This window comes from Sciurus carolinensis, chromosome 3 (genome assembly GCF_902686445.1).
Source record: "Sciurus carolinensis chromosome 3, mSciCar1.2, whole genome shotgun sequence".
Taxonomy (NCBI): domain Eukaryota; kingdom Metazoa; phylum Chordata; class Mammalia; order Rodentia; family Sciuridae; genus Sciurus; species Sciurus carolinensis.
This window is the reverse complement of record NC_062215.1, coordinates 123,701,941-123,716,851: the sequence shown is the minus strand read 5'-3', so window position 1 is coordinate 123,716,851 and position 14,911 is coordinate 123,701,941. Positions and strand designations below refer to the sequence as shown.

At 39.3% G+C, this 14,911-nt stretch overlaps 1 protein-coding gene across 7 annotated transcripts in view; it reads left to right on the top strand.

The window, feature by feature from the left end:
* Positions 1-14,911, top strand: part of Gpr155 (G protein-coupled receptor 155) — a 65,597-nt gene that overhangs the window by 2,977 nt on the left and 47,709 nt on the right. The window contains exon 1 of one of the 7 annotated variants that reach the window (XM_047544681.1): positions 1,448-1,643. The exons of the other annotated variants lie outside the window; for them this stretch is intronic. The gene's annotated coding sequence lies outside the window, so the exon portion shown is untranslated. Of the gene's footprint in view, positions 1-1,447; positions 1,644-14,911 lie in introns of those variants that run through there. 7 annotated transcript variants of the gene reach the window in all.

Genomic DNA, 14,911 nt, shown 5'->3' with positions numbered 1-14,911 from the left:
TCCATTTGTGGTATTTTTTTATGGTAGCCTTTGGAAACTAATACAACTCCTAAGAGCAATTTCTTTGTGCAGAACCCTAAGAGGTAAGACCATGGAAGTGAGTGTTTGTATCTTAGTTTGTTTTATGTTATTATAACAAAATACCTGTCACTGGGTACTTTACAAAATAAAGAGATTGATTTGGCTTATGAGTCTGGTGCCTGGAAGGTCCAAAGAGCAAGAGGCTAGCATATGGTTAGGGTACCCCCTGCCCCAACCCCAGGCTATATCACAACATGGTGGAGATGTAGAAAGGGAAAGAGCTGCATGCAGAAGGGCCAATCTTGAGGGTGAGGGCTCACCTTATAGCAACCTGTTCTAGAGAGACCTATCCAGTCACATGTAACCTGACCCACTCCTGAAGATGACATTAATCCATCATGAGTGGTCATGAGGGTGGAGCCCCTCTGGGGAACAAGCTTACAGCACAAGACCTTTTTTGGAAAAAAATCACATCCAAATTATAGCACTTAGCACTGAAAATTGAATCCAAGGCCTCATGCATGCTAGGCAAGCATTTTTACCACTGAGCTATATCCCCAGCCCCAGTAAATGTATTTTTTACAACAGCAAATGAAAGTTTTTTTTATCTATCTCCAAAGAAAATAAATGTATGAATGCTTTAGTTCATTTATTCCATAAGAGCCTCTATGCACTGGCATCTTCTAGGACCTGGAAAGGCAGTGGCGAATAACTTAGACTGAGTCACTGCTCATTACAGAGCTCACATTCAGTGGGGAAGCGGCAGACAAGACATATCAGGGTTGAGATCAGGGCTATGAAGCAAGCGAAACTAGATGATATGATTTAGTGATGGACCGAGAGCGCAGAGCCAGTTTAGATTGGGTGGAGAGACAAGGAAGAGAGAGCTGAGATTGGAATCATGAGAAGGAGCATTCATGACCTGGGGTAAGAGCATTCCAGGCAGAGTGATCTCAGAGAACTAGGGCAGGGTGACCAATGATGAGTGGAAGGAGCTAAACTGAGAGATTTAGGCAGAGAGTGGTCACTGTCTTTTCTAGAACATATGGAAGTGGAGGATAATAAGTAGGAGAGTAACATTTTATGATTTAAATATGTAAAGTTAGTATGATGCTATGTAGGAAAAGGGGCAGTGGGGTGTAAGGAGAAGGAGGTGCCTGGGAGACTGCAGCTGTAGGCTAGGGAGAGTGAGTGGAGCTAAGAGCAGAGTTTACTGGGGCTGTAGAGCTGTGGACTCACGCTGCATATTGTGAGGCCGAGTTTCACAGGACTAGCAAAGTGACTTCTCATGGCTTACCATTGCTTGAAACTCTGTTAAGGTTGAAAAATATAGGACTAAGACTTATATCTAGAAACTTTGCATTTACTTAGATAAGATGTCTACATATGCCATATTTATAAAACATACACAGACTCAACATTGTGTGATAGAGGTAATAAATGTAGGAAAGAAGGCTCCAGAAACTTGAGATGGGCCCTGGAAGAATTATAAGATTTTAAAAATCAAAAGATAAAAATGACAAAAAAGAAGACGACGATGCATAAGATTGAAGGAGAGCACTCCAGGTTAGATAAAGCATGAACAGAAGAGAAGCGTGGACGATGATCATGCAGTATTTAAGGTAGGTGAATAAGCTGATCTGATTGGAGCTGGGTACTGGTGTAAAGTGAAGAATGCCACCAAAGTCAGGTCAGCCAAGTAAACATAGATGACAGAGGGCTTTGAAATCCAGGACAAGTTTAGATTTGACCTTCCAGATCAGAGGTCAGCAAACTTTTTCTGAGAAGGTCACATAGTCAATAGTTTAAGTCTCGTAGGCAACACACCAACTCAACTCTTTGTCGCAGTGTGAAAACAGCCATAGACAATACTTCAAAAATGAGCAAGGCTGTGTTTCATTAAAACTTTGTTTATGAAAACAGGTGTTAAACTAGATTTGGCCCTTAGGCTAGAGACTTAATGGCATAAAATAAAGCAGTGTTTTATTAGGATTTTTGAAGTGACCATGTACAAGCATAGTGTATATTTTTCAGTTACTGAGTCAGCATCCATTTCCCCATTCTCCTTCCTCATAGTTTCCAGACTTTCAGTCAGATGTCTGCTTCTCTCACATGTATAGGGAGACGCTAATGCACTCACAGCTCAAGGAGTAATCTCTGACGGTAAATCTCTCAGGTTATCCCATCCCACTGTCACAATGATTGGCTCCTGCATCCCAGATCTAAGCTAACTAGAACTTGTCATTTATCAGTCACAGATGTTGGTTCATGGAGAGTAGCTGGCTTAGTTTTGTCCAGTAAATTTACTAGGCCTTCTGGGAGAAAAGCTTTCTCACTTTGTAGAGGGAGCCACCAAGTGGGACACTCTTGCTCCTTCGGGAAATAGGGCGATGGTGTATGGACATAAAACCTGGATTTCTGAATTCATTTTGCCACTCTGAGAGGAACCAGGTTTAGAATGAACTAGTAGGACTGAAGGTAGAACAGAGTAAGGCAAAGACTCCAGGTCTTTGATGACATGATTAAATAACTAAATTAATCCTTAGAGCTTTTTAGTTCTATTGGCACTTAAATCAATTTCATTGTTGAAATCCATCTGAGATGAGTTTCCCATTAGTTGAAATTGAAGAATTCTACTGTCACAGCAAAATGACATGAAATGGGTAGATACTGAAGGGCATTAGATCAGATGGAAGACTATGACTGAAGTGAGAAGGCACAAGGTGGTGAGAAGGGGCAAAGGGACAGTCTGGACCATTGGAAAAGGAGAGTTAATATGGGCTAATCTACAGTAACATGACCAGCATTTCCACATTGAATATGAGACAAAGAAAAAACTTAAGGAAGATAGGGGATGAGGGAACTTGAGACTACTCCAAGGAAATACATGTAAAATACAGAACTGAAATGTTGAAGAATAAAGAGATATTCATTTGAAAGCTTAGCCAATACTAGTTCAACAGATGATCTCATTCTAGCAATAAAAGTAAAGCAACAAATATTTAGCACATATGAAACGCTCACTATAAAAACTTTAACCAGGGTCCATAAAACACGAGGCAAAAACATAATATGGTGAAAAGGGTAAAAACAAACATCTGTAGGATAACTAGTGAGAACTTTCAGATTATGTCTTGGTATGGAAGAGGCATCACATTAAGATCAAGAAGAATTGTGGTTGCGTGTGTGTGTGCGCGCGTGCGCGCGTGTGTGTGTCCTGGAATCAAACCCAAGGCATCACATATTCTAGGAAAGTGCTCTACCACTGGGCTACATCCCCAGCTCAAGAACAGAATGGAGGAGAGGTAGGGTGACCAGATGACAAATTATGAAACTGACAAAAGTCAGTGTAGGACTGACGGAGCCATTTCAGTTATACGCATTTTAATATTTTTGGCTAGGAGACATGTAACCCATTGACATATAACTTCTGGAAGCCCCAGTGGAACAACAGGACAAATAAGGGAAACAGATGAGAGTTGCTGGACCAGAGAGGCTCAGTCCAGTTCACGCAAAGTCATTGAGCCTTCTCAGGTTTCAGTGATGAAAAGGTGAAGAACAACTAAAAGGACTAATGGAAGGTGGACCTCTGCTTAACAGAAATAGTATTCAAAGGACAGGGACAACTGTAAAAAGGATGATAAAGTGGAGGATGAAGTATGGGGTTGTAAAAAGAAAGACAAGGAACGTTTTCAAAAGAAGATGTTAATCCATAGGAAGACCGTTTCTTGGGGATGGAGGGTTCAGTGGTACAAGATAATAGTGGGAAACTACTTTTGTTGAGTGTCTGTAATATGTCAAATTGAACAAGATGTCATTTTTAAATTCATCTCATTTAATCATGAACTAGGATTTTATTGTTCCTATCTGAAAGTTAAGAAAGCATGAGGTAACATGTAGATTCCTGTTTCCTTGATTCCTATGATTCCTTCTTTCCTTAGAGAGTACCTCAAAGTATTCTGAATTTTTTTTTCATTCTGAATTTTTTAAAACTCATCTAAATTTTTTTTTTCAAGAGTGAAAAGAGTAGAATTTATTTATGTGAGAAGAAAAGAAGTAGAGCTCTCAGTGGGTGAGAAGGGACTGGATAGCAGGTTACCCTAAACTCATCTCATTTAAGGGTAGGGATGAACATATTTGAGAGGTTAATATGGAAAGAGGAATCCACAGGAATACATGAACTTTGAAAGTGCCATAATGAAAAACTTTGGGGAGTTAACAGGTTAAAATCATGGGAAATTTTTAAATGTGCAAAAGCTATAAAGAAAAAATGTACCTGGCACACAGTGAGGTTAACATTGTAGCTTCATACTTGGAGCTCTTAAACATTTTCCAATGACAGTTGAAACATAAAAGAGGAAATTTAAAAGATAACTGGAGTCTTCTCGTTTCAGTTTTCATGTCTAAAAAGCTTGGAAATCACCACTTCAGCCTAAGAAGTAAAAAGCTGAATAAATTGAAAAATCAACAACTCTTCTTATATCCATCAGAATAGAATTACCCCCAAAATTGAAGAGACAGACTGATGGATATAGAGACACTTTGCCAGAGTGGAAACCTCTGGAAGAACCAGCAATTAGGTAGGAATACCTGAGCTTTAACTGAAAAATCATTGGAGGCTAGGTGTGGACAAGTAAGAGGTAGACTCCAGAGGGACACAGTAATGGAGAGCCCCCACGATTTTGTGAGTTTCAACCTCCAAGTGCTTAACCACGTTCTCACAGTAATGTTGGAAATTTTCCCCAGGGCTCTGGCAGGGGAAGAGAAAAGGTCCTATTTTGAAGTATGGCAGAACCCTCAGTTCTTAACAAGGTCTGCCCTCAGAAAAAGCTAGTTTATCAGAACCTAACCTGATGGAGTTTTACTGGCACTTAACTAACCTGGAGGCAGGGAAATATACAAATTCAGCCCACTCTAGTCATTCTACCCCACCTCAGTGGGGAGAAAAAAGCTGAGAAACACTTCCAAAGTTCGTAGTTCAGAGGTGTAGGCTCACTAAATAGACTTAATCATAGGACCTTGAGTACTTCCTACCCACCCCCACCTTACCATCTTGTTCCTAAAGGCCTACTTACCACAGTTCCTTTTACCCAATACATCATGTTTGACTACCAATAAAAAAAAATTATAAGGCATAGTAAAAGGAAAAAGAAAAACATATTGAAAGACAGCAAGCATCAGAACCGGATGCGGCAAGAACACTAACATTATCAAAGAGGGAATTTCAAATATCAATGACTAATATGCTAAGAGCTCTAATTGGTTAGTGGACAGCATGCAAGAACAGATGGACAATGTAAGCAAAGATGGAGAGGTAGAAAACCTAAAAAAAATGAAAACACATCAGGGACTTAAAAAAGCAGCAACATGCTGGGTGCCTTGGCACAGACCAGTAATCCCAACAACCTGGGAGACTGAGGCAGGAGACTGGCCTCAGTAATTTAACAAGACCCTAAGCAACTTAATGAGACCCCCATCTCAAAATTTGTAAGGCTGGGGATGTAGTTCAGCAGTTAAGTGCACCTCGGTTCAATCCCCAGTACAAAAATAAAGCAACAACATTGTTTTAGAAATGAAGAATGCCTTTGATAGACTTATTAGTAGACAACATGACTAAGGAAAGACTCTCTGAACTTGAGGATACGTAAGTAGAAATCTCCAAACTGAAAATCAAAGACAACAAAGAATAAAACGATGGCAACAAAATGGAACAGATTATTCAAAAACTCTGGGACAACTATAAAAGGTATAAATACATATAATGGGAATTCCAGAATCAGAAGAAAGGGAGAAAAGAATGGAAGAAATATTTGAGGCAACAATGATGAGAAATTCCCAAACTGATGTCAGATATCAAAACACGGAACCAGGAAGCTCAGACCACACCAAACTGGATAAATATTCATCCCAAAACACCTAACTATATCATTTTTATACTACAGAAAAATCAAAGATAAAGTCCTGAAATAAGCCAGGGGTGGGATGTGGGTGGAGGAGAGGGGGAGGGAACCATCCTATCTACAGAAGTGCAAAGATAAGAATTACATGACTCTCCCCAGAAACTACACAAGCAAAATAGTGGAGTGAAATGTTTAAAGTATTGAGAGAAAAAGACCAACAATCTAGAATTCTGTGAAATTATCCTTCAAAAATTAAAATGAAATAAAGGCTTTCTCAGATAAACAAAAACAGAAAATTTGTTGCCAGTAGATCATTTTGTAAAAAATTAAAAAAAAAAATTTAAAAGAAGTTCTTTCAAAAGGAAACAATATAGGTTAGAAACTCAGATCTACAAAAATAAAGAAAGGACATTTTAAAAGAACGTAAAATAAAAACCTTGATTTAAAAAAATTTTTTTTGAGATGGAATCTCACTGTATTGCTCAGTGTGACCTTGAACTGCTGGCCTCAAGCAAACCTCCTGCCTCAGCCTCCCAATTAGTGAACTACTGGTATGTGCTACCATATTTGGTTTTATTTTTCTTATTCTTAATTGACTTAGACAGAAAATAACATTAATAATGTATTTGGTTATGTATGATTATGTATTATATCATATAATCATATGCTTATATATAAATGAAATGAATTCAGTCCATGATATAAGGGATGGGAGGGAGAAATTAGGATTATTTTGTTATTGTACTCATACCATTTCATGAGTACCATAGTGTTATTTGAAAGTAGGCCTGGATTAGTTGTTAATGAATGTTGCAAACTCTAAGGCGACCAGTTAAAAAAGTTTTTTAAAAAGTGTAACTTGAAGCCGGGAGTGGTGATGCACACCTGTTATTCCAGCTACTCTGCAGGCTGAGGAAGGAGGATCACAAATTGGAGGCCACTTAGTGAGGCCCTGCTCAAAATTAAAAATAGCAAGGACTGGGGATGTAGCTTAGTCATAAAGCACCTCTGTGTTCAATTTCTAGTGCCCCCGCAGCAAAAGTACAATGGATAAACTCTTAAAACCAGAGAAAATGGAATCATATAAAAGACTTCATTAAAACCACAAAAAAAAAACCAGAAAAAGAATAAAAGGCAAAAACAGAAACAGAAAAAACAAGGACAACAAATAGAAAATGGTAACAACATGGCAGATTTAATCCCACTATATCAATAATCAATAATCTCTGAAAAGCAATGGTCTAAATGTACCAATTAAAAGACAAACTTGTCAAAGTGGATCAAAAAACAAGACCCAACAATATATTGTCTCCAGGGAACGAACTTTAAATATAAAGACACATATAGTTTGAAAGTAACAGATGGGGAAAGATTTACCATTCTAACACTAATAAAAAGAAAGGGGGGCCAGGCATGGTGGCACACACTTCTAATCCCAGCAGCTCAGGAGGTTGAAACAGGATGGAATGATGGCGAGTTCAAAGTCAGCCTTGGCAATTTAGTGAGGCTCTGAGCAATTTAATGAGACCCTATTTCAAAATAAAAAATAAAAAGGGCTGGTAATGTGTCTTAGTGGTTAAGCACTCCAGGGTTTAATCCCTAATACAAAAAAAAAAAAAAGAAAAAGAAAGAAAGAAAGAAAAGGAAGTGGGTATAACTATATTAGTTTTCAGACAGAGCACTTCAAAGCAAGGAAAGCTACCAGGGATTAGAAAATGCATTATCTAAGGAGACAGGATAATTTTTAATGGGTATGCCTCTAGCAACAAAGCATCAAAATACATGAGTCAAAAGCAGATAGAACTGCAAGGAGAAACAGATGAATCTTCTATTTTAGTTGGTGACTTCGACAACACAGTGTCAGAAATGGACAGATTTGACAGGCAGAAAATCAGCGGATGGGAACAGCTTTCTAGGACTAGAAGTTCTGACCAGGTGGGGGTTCCACTCTTCAGGGGTACGTTAGCGGTGAAGCTACTCTCTCAGCACTTTGGCCATGGAATCTTCATCTTTCCCTGTTAGTCCACCTTCCGCACGTTGGTTCAGGTCACCTCTATCAGAGGTCATACCCAATCAAACCAGCTCGTCCTGTGATAACTCTGACAACTGATCAAAGTCTGTGTTATCTTCTCTGCTCTCATCAACCTTCTTCATCCCCAGCACACACACAAACAGAACTCGTGTCTCTCCCCTCAAAACCGGGGTATCCTTATTCTTTAAACAAGACCCTTGAGTGATTGTGGTATGCAGGGTACTAAGATAAATGTAGAGGACAAAAACAGGGGTTTATAACCTACTCAGAAATATATGCACGAGGGAAAATTGTCCTTGTATTGGATGGAATTACTGTGATTTGTAAGTAATCTGGTTTGTTGGTGTTATGAAAAATATGTGTGGTTGGCTGAATGTGAATGTTCTTATCTTCAGAACCTGCAAACATGTTACCTTACTCAACAAAAGGGACTTGGAAAAAAGTACTCAAAGCAAATGCCTGATAAAATTAAGGACCTTGAGATGGAGAGATTATTCTGGATTTTCCAGTGTACCCAACCATATAATCATTAAAAGTGAAAAACTTTTCTAGACCTTGATGAAATGAGACTATGGAAGAAAAGTCATGGGGAGGCAACATTGCTGGTTTTGAAATTGGAGGAGATGGGTCACAAGCCAAGGAATGTGGGCAGCCTCTAGAACCTGGGAAATGATTCTTCTCTAGAGTCTCCTGAAAAAACTGGTTTTGCTGACGCCTTGGCTTTAAGCCAATGGGACAGATTTTGGACTTCCAACTTGCAGAACAGCAAAATAATAGATGTGTGTGGTTCTAAGCCAGTAAGTTTATTATAATTTATTATATCAACAATAGAAAACAAACAAATATGCATAATATGCATGTTTTCCCAGATAATGAGGAACCCAAAGAAATCTATCAAAGTGTTCAGCAGTTCAGAAGAGTATACAAAATGTGACACCAGGTTCCTCTCAGGAGGAACATCATCTAGGGAACCTCAGTGAGCACCTTTCTGCTAGAATCAGAGTGTTTTCTGAGGAGGTAGAGGGACAACTTACCTGGGTCACAGGCACATGCTGGCTCTGACACAAGACACATAAAGCGACTGAGGATGTCCCCATGGTGTGAAGGTCCTCATTGATCCAGTCCGAATGCTCAGGACAGAATTGCAAACTGTAAGTGACTGGAATGTCTCATGGGGCTTGCAGAGAAGCTGTCACTCAGGGGTGGGTTGGGTTGAGGTTCCCTACAGAGAAGGAACATTAAGAGTGGCATTAACCCACCTGGCACTTTAAAGAAGGCAGAAGAAAATTCTAGACCTACAATTCTTGAAGTTAGGCTTGTAGGGCTTCTGTGATGGCCAGGGCTCTGCGCTACTACAAGGACTCCGGTGACAGATGAAATCTGTACACCCTGAGAGGCACAAACTTTGCCTTCAAGTAAGTAGAATGCTAACCAGTAGGGTTCTAGCACGGTATAGATGAGAGCCAATGATTTGAAAGTGGGGAACCAAGACATCAGAGTCTCAGATTCCTGGGCTGTTAAGGGGTAGAGAATGTGGAAGTGATAGAAATGTGAAGTGTCAGTTCATGCCTTTTTTTTTTATTGTAAACAAATGGGATACATGTTGTTTCTCTGTTTGTACATGGCGTAAAGACATACCATTTGTGTAATCATAAATTTACATAGGGTAATGTTGTTTGATTCATTCTGTTATTTTTTCCCTTCCTCCCCACCCTTCCCACCCCTCTTTTCCCTCTAAACAGTCCTTCCTTCCTCCATTCTTGCCCCCCTCCCTAACCCTAACTCTAACCCTAATACTAACCCCTCCCACCCCCCCCATTATGTGTCAGTTCATGCCTTTTTAACTGAGAAAGCTGATTTTTTTTTGGAGGGTGGGGAAGTACACAGAGTAGCGAGAAAGAAGTGCCATCACCCAGCCAGCCAAGGCAGCCAAGTCAACCCCTTGGTCCACCCTCACTGAGGCCCACCCTACCCTGCGCAGGATTGCACTAACAGCAGTGATACTTGTTCCAGTGGACAGTGGGGAAAGCTGCTACCTGGGAGGAGAGGAATCTTCCCTTAGGCCTATTCAACTACTGGAATCACTTGGTGAGAGAAAAATAGATCTTTCCACAAAGGGTGGGGCTACTGAGACCACTGCTGCCTTATAAGAGTTACAGTTTTGAAGACAGATAATTCCAATTCCATGGAGATGCATCCTTTGCTAGGATGATTGTCCATCAGACCACATGAGTATGTGGAAAGTATGGTCAAGGTCTGGCTATGCTAATATAAACAACAGTCTCAGAAGGTAACAGCAAACCAGTGATGGTTGAAAGCTTATTCTCATCATCTTGAGAGAGAATGAAGGATCCTACATGGAGGCCCTCTGATTCTGATGGGACAGAGCACAGGGCACAAGTGAGCCAGGTCACATAAACGGGTACCTAAGGCAATCCTGGGAGCAGATAGAAGACAGTAGGGGATAAATATTCACAAGGCAGTGCGCAAGAGCTGGAGTCTGAAATCAACAACCAGTTCCAAAGCTGAGTCAAGGACTCAAGGGAAATGGTGGGTATGAGAGGTCAGAACAGGAAAACAAGTCTTCCTGATCATCTGTGGGAACATCTTCTAGAAATTTTGTTCAAAGATTACTTTCTTTGACCTGACATGGAGCTGTGAAGTGACTTTTGCTCAAGGGCATCTTCAAGGCCTTGACAGACATTACTGTATGATAAGCCTATCCCTGATAGACATTGGACAAACATGTGATATGCCTACCTACAGCGGAGTGATAACTAGTCCTTAGGCCACGTGTGCCATAGGCCTTATCTCTTCAGTATGGAAAACTTTATATTTCCATTAGCTAATCCTACTGTGCTATCTTCCTTGAATGCATTTTATAGATGTTTACATCTCTTTGTACATTCCAATTTTATTTGATTTTACCTTAAGGATTTTTTTCTATCTAGTTTATAGCAGAAACTACAGAAGCATTTTTCTCTGTGTTGGACAGGAACTTTCTGCACTTTGGAGTGTAGTAGAGTGGGGTTCTCATAACAAATGGAAATTTGAAACATGGTACCAAGAGTAACAATTTCAAAAGTCATTTAACACTTAGGAGAAAATGTAGGTGAATATCATTATCATTTTGATATAGGGAAGAATTTTTTAAGTAAGATGTCACATGCACAAACTATAAAAGATTATTAAAAAGTCATATTTTATAAATAATATCTCTGAAGAAAAATGAGAGGAATTTTGATTGTTTTCAAAAACTGAAGCTTTAAGAGATGGTGAGATGATGGCAGTGGTTTTCTGCTACATGGTTCACAATATCCTCAATATATTGCCAGAAAACTACTTCACCCAAGATGTGAACTTTCTGCCTGGGATTTGAAAATGGCACTACAGTGAAGACATGGTATATATTCACAAGACATAAAGAGAGTGGTTGGTTGTGCTTTGTTTTGCTCTTCTCCACAAAGGACAAACCAAACAAATGGGAAAAGTTGCTGAAATGGTTTTCCAAAGGAAGATGCCAGATTCAATGTGACTTTTTTCCTATAATGAGAATACATTTCTCCCCATAGAGTACTAAAACTTTAGAAAAACTTTCTGGGCTCTTCTCATACAAATATTTCTACTTGCTTTTAAGATTTATTTCTACTTTTCAGTTTGTTACCTAAATGAGTAGCTCTTAACCAAGAATTTATATTAAAATATCTGAGAATCTGAAAAAATAAAATACAAACTGTGGTTCCAACTGCAGTGATGTTGATTTAGAAAGTCTGCCTGGGGCTCTGGCATCTATATTTTTAAGAATTATATTCCCCAAGAGAGGCTGAGGCAGGAGGATTGCAAGTTCAAGGCCAGCCTTGGCAACTTATTGAGACTGTTAAAAATAAAAATATAAAAGGGGCTAGGGCTAGGGATGTAGCTCAGTGATATTACTGCTTGCCTAGTGTGTGTGAAACCCTGGGTTCAACTACTAATACACAAACACACACACACACACACACACACACACACACACACACACACATCTTCCCCAGATGATTCTGGTTGAAAACTGCTGTGACAGACCTTTGGATTCCTGACTGTGATTAAGAATATTGCTTAGAGTCCTCAATCCTTATGACTGCTCTCCACCCCCACGTTCTTCCATGTATTTGCCCACTTAGCCTTCGTAGGCTCTTGTCCAATAGCCACACATGCAAGTCATATTGAACAAATAATGTGTAAAACAAGCAGGTATCCTGGTGGCACCAACCGCTAGCATGAAATAATAAGATGAGATGACTAAAAAGGTGAGAAAATGCTGAGAAAGTATAAGAATGATAGAGTGCCTGGAAGCACATTAAGCCTGGGGCCTAAAGAGAAAAGAATAGAATAGCTTTTGTCAAATGAGAGGAAGGGTCTAAACTCCAACCCTCATCCTTTCAGAAAACATTCCCCACAGTATAATTTCTGCCCCAGTTGTCTCTTTACAGTAGTTTCACGTTGGCCACTAGCCTCAGTGGATCCAATGCAACGCTGTTCTTATTTCCATTTCCAAGAGCTGAGGAGACAAGTTTCCCTTCTTCACTTACTTTGCAGTTAGGTTTTCATTTTGAAAGGTTGGCTTTTTCATCTCTAACCTTCACACACAGGCTAAGTTCCCTGTAACAGAGGTCACACTCCTTCCCTGCTTACCACCTTCTAAAGTAAGCAAGGGAATTTTGGACAAACTAGGAGTCTCCCTTTCCTCCAATTTTTGACACTTGCAGTTGGATGGGCAAAATTCCAGTGGTTGAGAGATTCAGAGAGGGGCTTCTCAGTTTTACTGGGGTCTTTGTATGTAGTTTGAAGATTTCTTAAAATGTTCCTATTGCCCTCAGGGATAATCTCATTTTGTCACTAAAACAAACAAATCAATTCACAATGGCAAATGTTGGGTCTCAATTTTTAAAAACCTATTTTTATTTTTATTTTTTTGAAGCTAAGGATTGAACCCAGGGCTCTACCATTGAGTTACAGCCCCAACCTTGGACTTCAACTTTTAACAGCAGTTCTTGGTGGGTTAAAAAAATTTTTTTAAAGGAAAAATTGTGGACCAGTTGCTGAGGCAACATACGAAATGAATTTTTAAGGAGTTTTCTAGGAATTTTACCAAATTGTAACATTATCATAAATATCATCTCCATAATGCATGCATATAGTAAACTTATACGGGAAGGTTTGGATTAAGTCTGTAGAACTAATAATAAGCTAGACTTAAGGATATAATCAGGCTACTAGCTATACAGTATAGAAACCTAGACCACAATTAACACAATTAATTAAAAAAGTGAGCTTCTGCACTGAGAAGCTCACTTTTATCCATTTTATTCAACAACAATTGCCAAACCAGTGCCCAGGTCTCTTTGTGACTAGGTCTGGGTAATTTTCTTGCAGCTCAGAAGCTGTAAATATTCTGTCCAGTTTCAACGTTTTGGAAAGATTTAAGGAAAGCATGCATAAAAGAGTAAAAGGAAATCTACCTAACCTTTGGAATTCTAGGGACATTTAAATATTTGTACAATTAATTACTGGAACACTTTATCATATTTACTCTATATTACAACCAATGATGATTCCCCAACATTTATCCTGTTTCAGCCGCTATCAGTTACAAAAATTATCTGGTTCCTCCGCTGCCACACAGAGAATTGAATTCAGATTCTTCTTTTCCATCAGTTACTTTCACCAAAAGTGAAACAGGTCAAGAAAGAGCAGATGTTTCCGTTTTTTAAGTGATTCTCTAAATACAGAAACTTCACAAACCTGTTTAGCTTGTATTCCAAGAGTCAGGAGGTCAACTAGTGCCTACTATGTGCCAAGCACTGTTCTAAGCACTTAGAATACTATGGAAATCAACGCAGATGGAGGACCTGCCCTTTCAAGGAGGGAAGAAGACTGGAACCCTTGAAATATATGCTGTACAAGAAGAATGCTTAATGGTTGGGCTGAGCATGTGAGAGCTTTCTTTTCTCTCCCTCTTAGCTAACTATTCACTTACCAGCTCTACCCATATTCTAATTTGAAGTGACTGAAAACCTTCTTACTCCAAAATCAAGGTTAAAATCTGAGGTTTTCTCCACTTCCCCTTTCTATTGTACAACGTTGGTTATTTTTAGTATTTCATCTTTTTTTTTTTTTTTTTTTTTTTTTTGGTGCTGGGGATTGAACCCAGAGGTGCTTTACTCCAGCCCTTCTTATTTTTATTTTGAGACAGGATCTCACCAAGTTGCCTAGGGTCTCATTAAGTTTCTGGGACTGGTCTTGAATTTGTGATCCTCCTTTCTCAACCTCCCAAACTGCTGGGATTACAGGTGTGTGCCATCACATCCAGCAGTACTTCATTTTAGACATTAGTCAAATTAGAAAATGCTCTGCAGTCACAAGATCAATTCACTAAAGAGTGCCTACTAAATTCATCAGTAAGCCCACTTTTTAATGAACAAGCTAGAAGAAACAAGTGTATTTTTTGGTCTTTGATTTTCATATTTCAGATCTCTGACCTTTAAAAAATGTGAAAACAAAACCTCAAGTATTAAGAAACTAAGTCTTGAAAGAGATTGGCCAAGCCCCCAAACTTACCATGCCTCTACTATACAGTTTCCGTACAGTCTTACCTAAGTAACTGACTTAGCTTGTAATTTCATCACCTAATTCTGTTTTGATTGTTTCCCTCTTTTTTTTTTTTTTCTTGTGGGGGCGTGGTACCAAGGATTGAACTCAGGGGCACTTGGCCACTGAGCCACATCCCCAGTCCTACTGTATTTTATTTAGAGACAGGATCTCATTGAGTTGCTTAGTGCCTGACTTTTTTGCTGAGGCTGGCTTTGATCTTGAGATCCTCCGGTCTCAGCCTTCTGAGCCCTTGGGATGACAAGCATGTGCCAACACACAGGTCACAAACTTAAGTTTGATCTACTAAGGTGGAGAGGGATGTTTG